This window comes from Ochotona princeps, chromosome 6, assembly GCF_030435755.1.
Source record: "Ochotona princeps isolate mOchPri1 chromosome 6, mOchPri1.hap1, whole genome shotgun sequence".
Taxonomy (NCBI): Eukaryota; Metazoa; Chordata; class Mammalia; order Lagomorpha; family Ochotonidae; genus Ochotona; species Ochotona princeps.
In genome coordinates this window covers 70,610,701-70,617,897 of record NC_080837.1, presented here as the reverse complement: position 1 = coordinate 70,617,897, position 7,197 = coordinate 70,610,701, and the positions used below count along the sequence as shown (strand labels likewise).

The following is a 7,197-nucleotide window of genomic DNA, read 5'->3' as shown; positions in this document are numbered from 1 at the left end:
TGGGACAATAGAGATACAGCAATAAAAGGAGAGGGAGAGGGTTGAGGGGAGAGAGGAGAGTCAAAATAGAGATCTGCCAGCCAGGTCTGGAAGAGACTGAAGTAGGGAACCAGGAACTCTGCCCTGGTCTCTCACATGGACAACAGGGGCCCAAAGACTTGGACCATCTTCCACTGACTTCTCTGGCACATTAACCTGATCCAAAATGGAGCAGGATTTGAATTGGCATTGCAAGTGCCAGTTTAAATACTGCATCACAGTGCCTATTCTGAAATGGATATTTCTACGGCTTTTGAGGAAAAAAGCTAAATTTCCATCCAAAAGTGTCTTATCAATTCATAGTCTCAATAGTATTATGAGAGTTGTGGTGCACTGGGGTGTTTGTATCTTTTGTTAGAGTGTCTGGGATCTGGTACCTGCTCTTCTTCCAATCAAGCTTCCTGCTAAAGTGCCTTGAGGGTAACAGACAACAGCTTATGCTCTGGGTCTCTGCAATGCACATAGGACAGCTGGCTCCTCCTGCCTTTGGCCTGCCCATCCCCTGCTGCTAAAGGCATTAGGGAGTGAACCAGCCCATGGAAGATCTCTTGCTCTCTTTCATTCTGCCTTTCAAGTAAATATCTTAAAATAGCATGAGATTGTCTTGCTTAAACTTATCAACAATGTTAATCATTTTAAATGAGCAAATTAAATTCAATAAACTTGAAATAGTCACTATTGTGAATGGATTATTAATGCACTTATTTTTTTCTAAGAATTTATTTCTGGTTATAAATAAGAGCTATTGATTTTACAAATTTACCTTATATGTAGTCATCCTGTTAAAATCTCTTGCTGAATCAGTAGATCTTTTGACAAAAAAAAACCCCAAAATTTTAAATAGAATTCAACTTTAACTCAGTGAATGTTAGAACAAGTCCACCAAATTTAACAAATAGTAATATAAAAGATTTTAAATGTCTAAATTCCAGCTAATATTTTAAATAGTAATTAGAAGAGGTGCCGTAAGAGAGGGTAAGGCGGCTGGGCTTTCACAACCACAGCATAATTTTGTCTTTCCATTACAAAGTACTTCTTCAGTGTCGTGACTTGAGTTTTAGTTTAAGGTCATTTTTGCTTCAAATAAACGGTGATTATCTCATCTAGGAATAAAGGAACCCCAATGAATGACACAATTTGTAACATTAGCTCAAAAGGTTGAGGTTTCTACCGATTTACACTCTGAGTGCTGTCTCTCTCTTTTAAGATTTATTTTACTTGAAAGTCAGAGTTACAGAGAAAGGGAGAGACAGAGAGGCAGAGGTCCTCCATTCTTTGGTTCACTCTCCAAATGGGCACAACAGACAAAGTTGGGCTGCTTCAAAGAACAGGAACTTCTTTGTTGTCTCCCATGTGGGTGTACTATCCTCCACTGCTTTCCCAGGCCATTAGCAGGAAGTTGTATCAAAAGTGGTGCCACCAAGACTTAAACTGGCACCCATATGGAATGCTGGTCCCACAAACTAAGGATCAGTCTGATATGCCACTTACTGGCCCTCTGAGCTCTTTTTTTATGTTGGATTTTTAGAGAGGTACAACTTCTTTGCATCAAAATTCCTTCACAAACTAAGAAGGCTCATTTGCCTGAATTCAGGGTTGAAGTTAGACATGCTATTGCTAGAATCTTGTAATCCTTACCCTCAATCTTCCTCAACATGAAGACTGAACGTTGAGGTTCAGAGCTCTTCAGATGCCATGAGTGCAAGATGGCAGATTTGATACCTGTTTGGGCCCCTAAAGTTATATAAACCTTCTCCCTTCCTTGCCAGTAAAAATCTGATATGACTGAAAAAAAATGCCAAACACTTCTATTGATTAGTCACTGAGAATTAAGGGTTAGCTAGGCAACCATTAATTTCCTGTTAACACTGCATCTGGTTAGAATGAGTTGCATTTGTAATTGAATTTTCTCAGTTATGCCCTTGAGTTTTGAATTGAATCGTTTTTTTAAAATAGCAATTATTTCTTTTAAAATATTGAAACTTATAGTTTATAGAAGCAGGATCTTCATATCACTTGTAGCTTTCACTTGTCTGATTACTGATTCATGACTTACTAGTAAATTGTGACTGATAGTTTTAAAGCCACCTTTCCTTCCTTCCTTCCTCGTCGTTGGCTTCTTCCTTCTTTTTTTTTTCTCATTAAACTTTGTTTTAATGGGTCTCAAAATTCTGTGACAGAGTCAAGTTGTTTATTTAAAAGTACTGATGTTAAAATTAAAAACTTAAAACTGTCACAAACACCAAAAAACCCAGATGTTCCACAAAACATTCTGCTTTCTTTCTGAAGGTTTTATGATGCATTGCTATCATTAATTAATATTCTATGATTAAATTTAAATGGCCAATTGAGACAAACAATTTAGAGACCATTCTGCCACCACTAGTTAAGACTGGGGTGGCAGGTATTAGGGATAATATTCATTCAGCATTCTAAGCTTTCTGAACAGATTTGATAACTGTGCTGGCTCCAACAGCTTTCTTTTCCAGTGCTTTGATGACACCATGGCAACATCACACCATGGCCAGCAAAATCACCCAGAGGAGGGGAGTCAGAGAAGCTCTCCACACACATGGGTTTGCCAGAAGCCATGTCAATCGCAGTATCAGCAGATTTCAGGTATTTAGGGCCATCTTCCAGCTTCTTTCTAGAACAGCAATCAATCTTTTCCTTCAGTCCAAGCAAACTTGCAAACAATGTGAACTGTGTGACAATCTAATACAGGGTCGTACCCAGCACTGATTTGACCTGGATGGCTCAGGATAATCATCTGAGCAGGAAAGCTACCTGTTTCCATAGGGGGGTATTTTTGCTGATACCAGCAACGTTGTCATGAGTAACCTCTTTTTTTTTTTTAAATTTAAAGATTTCTACTGGAAAAGCAGATTTATAGAAAGAAGGAGAGACAGAAAGATCTTCTACCTGCTGGTTCACTCCCCAAGTGGCTGCAAAGGCCACAGCTAAGCTGCTCCAAAGCCAGGAGCCAGGAGCTTCTTCTGGGTCTCCTGTGTGGGTACAGGGTCTCAAGACTTTGGGCCATCCTTTACTGCTTCCCCAGGCCACAAGCAGTGAGCTGGATGGGAAGTGGAGCAAGCTGGCAAACAAACTGGTGCCCATATGGGATCCTGGCATGTGCAAGGTAAGGATTTAGCCACTGAGCCATTGCACCAGGCCCCATGATGAACATCTTTGACAGAATGTTCTTGACATTGAAGCCCATGTTGTCACCAGAAAAAGCTTCACTGAAAGCTTTATGCTGCATTTTGATGAACTTCATTTCAGTTGTGATGTTGACTGGAACAACAGTTATCACCATGCCGAATTTGAGAGCAACAGTACTCACTTGACCCACAGGGACAGTTCCAGTATACCAATTTTGTATACATTGTGCAGGGCCAGACACAAAGGCTTGTCATTTGGTCCAGTGAGTGAAAGGATACAATTCAGGGCTTCCAGCAATATGGTTCCACTGACCTTGCCATCTTTGCAAGTGACTTTCTATCCCTGGAACTATTGCATATGAGTACTTAGCTCCAGTGTGTTGTCATCATTATAACCAGAAATTGGCACAATGCTACTCTGTCAGACTTGTAGCCAATTTTCTTAACATAGGCACTGACTTTCTTAATGATTCCCTTGTAGCTCTTCTGGTTATGAGGTAGCTCAGTGAAATTCATTTGTTTCACACCCAGCATGTAAGCCAAAAGGGCATGCTCATGAGTCTGCTAATTTTTGGATATACCAGTTTTAAATTCCCTGCCCAATACCAGCAGCTCCAATCTGGACAGTGCAGTTAACCCGAGATGTGCCAGTAATCATGTTTTTGATGAAATCTCTGTGTCCTGGGGCATCAGTAATAGTCACATGATACTTGTGGTCTCAAGTTCCACAGGGAGATGTTGATACCACACTCATACTTCACTTTTAGTTTATCCAAGATCCAGGCACACTTGAAGGAGCCCTTTCCCATCTCTGCAACTTCCCTCTCAAATTTTTCGATGGTTCTTTTTTCAATGCTACCACATTTATAGATCAAATGGTCAATAGTGGTAGACTTGCCCAAAATGATGTGTCCAGTGATTAGAATGTTCATATGGGTTTCTGCTTTCCCATTTTGGCTTTGATTTAGTGGTGGTTTTCATGGCACCTGTGTCCTGAAAACAACCCTATTGCAAAAAAAATCCCTTGGATTCTTTCTTCCAGGGCTTAACTGATTAGGTCAGACACACTTTGTCCTCCCTTTTGTTAACTGAAAGTCAATGTATTTAAGAATTTAATTTGTAAAATTTCCTTCAACTCTCACCACATGATGCGGTGTAATCTGGGGGCGGGGGGAGCTGTCCCATTTCCATTGTCATAATCCATTGGTTGGAAGTAAGTTACAAGTTCTTCATGCATTCAGGGGAGGGAATTATGTTAGAGTGTGAGTTACTGGTTTATTCAATGCCCACTCTTGATTTGGTTGATTGCTTAGAGAGCAGTTTCCATGAGAATGATGGATTAGTGGATAGTGGAATCTAGATTCTTTGGAAAGAAAACCAACATAGTAAAGTGGTGAGTGTTATAAAGTAGCTTCATGAACACTTTGCTTGTACTAGCCTCCTGAGCAGATAGAGAAGGGTTTTTTTTGGACATTTTTCTGTAGGTGGTTGTGTAGATATCGCTGGTGATAATAAGTTAGAGATCTTGAGACACAATGTTGCATATAAAATAAAAACCAAAAACCCTCCCAATTTCCGTAAGTAATTCTCACTGACCTATTTGCAACTTTCTAAAGCTTCTCAAGACTCTTGGGGTAAAATCCCTAACTTAAAAAGAGTATTGTCTAAGTGCATGGTACTGGGATTTGTGCTCTAGTTTACAAGGTTCCTTTAAGTTTCTCCTAGGTCCACATCAAGAGGGGCCTCTTACTTTAAATACCTTTTGGTGTGTTCCCGTGAGTGTGCTTGGGCAGGGCGGGGTGAGGAAAGAAGGCTGGCTATTCCTAACGGCAGATTCTGCTCTCTGTTACTGCAAAAGTTCAGGAGAGAGGATCCTGATCGTAAAGAAACAAGTGAAAAAAATTACTGATAGTGTATGTTTTTCAGGATTGAACTGTTAGGCTATTTAAGGTCCACACTTTCAACAAAATATCAGAATCTTGATCCTCTCCCAACTATCTGCCTCTAGGTGTTTCTTTATACAAGAACTCCTGAGGTTTTATATTCTGATATTACCTCCAGATGGCCTAAAGTGTTCTCTCCTAACCATTTCCTAGTGGCCTTTCTTTTCTTACCTGGGGAGAGGTACCACAGAGATCAGTACCAGAGGGCATTGTTGAAAACACTGACCCAGAAGGCACATTGCAAGGCCACTGGAAGCATCTGCTTCCCAAATGTCAGACTGGAGGGACATCAGCAGATGTTAATGCTGAAATGCCATTTAGAAGACAAACATTGACTCCAGGGGGCAAGGGTCACCTAAACAAAGAGCCAAACTGGCAATGAGGCTCAAAGTGCAGGTACAGCAGCTAGATTCATGTGGTTGTGACTCTGGTCTGTCTCCCAACTCATCAGACCTTCCAGCACTGTAGGAGCTTTTTAAATTGTCCTCCATGGCTTAAATTCTATGCCCTATCTGACTTAATATTGGCCAGGAAGAGCTGAAATCAGGAAAAGACAGGGCAGATGCAAATATAACATGAAGTCGTTAAAACAACTCCTTCTTCATGTGGGATCTTGGAGATCTGTGAAACACAATTTCAAGATCCTTGTGCTTTTGTAGTGTCTTACCAGTGTTGCTCAATGGAGTAAAGTCGTTCTTTTTCGCTGTGATCCAGAAGACCTCTCCCTAGCATTCCTGAGAGTGAAAGATGGAGTTTCCTGTGCCTTTTAGACCTTCTACACTTGTATGTTTTACTAGTTCTGGCTAGAAAGGAGGCCAGAGGATGGTGACTAGCGAGAAAAGAAAAGACGTGTGTTTTTCATGACTCCTTTTCATTCTGCCCAATCACACATCCTTTCATGCTTATGCATTTGGGGCAATGCTCATAAATGATAACACCGGGTCATACTCAACTGTTTGGGATAGGATTTGGGTCTACATGGAGGCTGAGGCTAGAAAGACGAGAACGAGGAAGGGGAGACCTTCTGTTTCAGCCACATGCATTGAAACATGTAGAGACCATTTTGATGTTGGGTGGATTACAGAATACCTTGACCACCATACTGGGTGTCTGGAGACTCTCATTTCTTACATCACTAAGTACTCTGTTACACAAAGCACAGGGAAAATCAAACCATCCCAGCTCCAGTGCTCTGTTCTGTATCTGGGTAACACCCTCCCCAAGGCAAGGTTTGATGTAGAGCAGCTTTGTAGAGAATTATAAAAAGAGAAAAGTTATGCACCGTTAAACATTTTTCACAGATCTGCAAGAGACTGAGGTGGTAAAATCAATAAAATTGCATTTTTTTTATTGCCTGGCTCAGGAAAGAAGGCTTGTGAGAGAGATTACTATGGTTTTTTTTTGTTTGTTTTTTGTTTTTTTTTTTTAAAGATTTATTCATTTTATTACAGCCAGATATACACAGAGGAGGAGAGACAGAGAGGAAGATCTTTCGTCCGATGATTCACTCCCCAAGTGAGCCGCAACGGGCTGATGCGCGCCGATCCGATGCCGGGAACCTGGAACCTCTTCTGGGTCTCCCACGTGGGTGCAGTGTCCCAATGCATTGGGCCGTCCTCCACTGCTTTCCCAGGCCACAAGCAGGGAGCTGGATGGGAAGTGGAGCTGCCGGGATTAGAACCGGCGCCCATATGGGATCCCGGGGCTTTCAAGGCGAGGACTTTAGCCGCTAGACCACGCCGCCGGGCCCAAGATTACTATGTTTTTGATCCTTTTTGCTTTGGTAGAATGTCATCTTGAGGAATCTTGGATTCTCTTTTTCTTTCTGTCTGTCTGTCTGTCTCTCTCTCTTTATTTTTACTTGGCAAAGACTGAGTGTTTTAACAGTTATTTAAGTGTCTGGGCACATAACAACAAGCCCGTGGAGGAGCTGAGGCTACAAATCTGTGTTTTGACTGATTCACACCATCACAGGAAACAGATTTGCAGATGAGCTGCTGTGTTCTAGGCCTGTGGGGATGGAGTTGATTGAGTAACAGAGGCCCCATTCAGGT

General features: G+C 41.4%; 1 pseudogene; it reads right to left on the bottom strand.

The window, feature by feature from the left end:
• Positions 1–2,471: 2,471 nt before the first annotated feature.
• Positions 2,472–4,437, bottom strand: LOC105941801 (elongation factor 1-alpha 1-like; annotated as a pseudogene).
• Between the last annotated feature and the right edge of the window lie 2,760 nt (positions 4,438–7,197).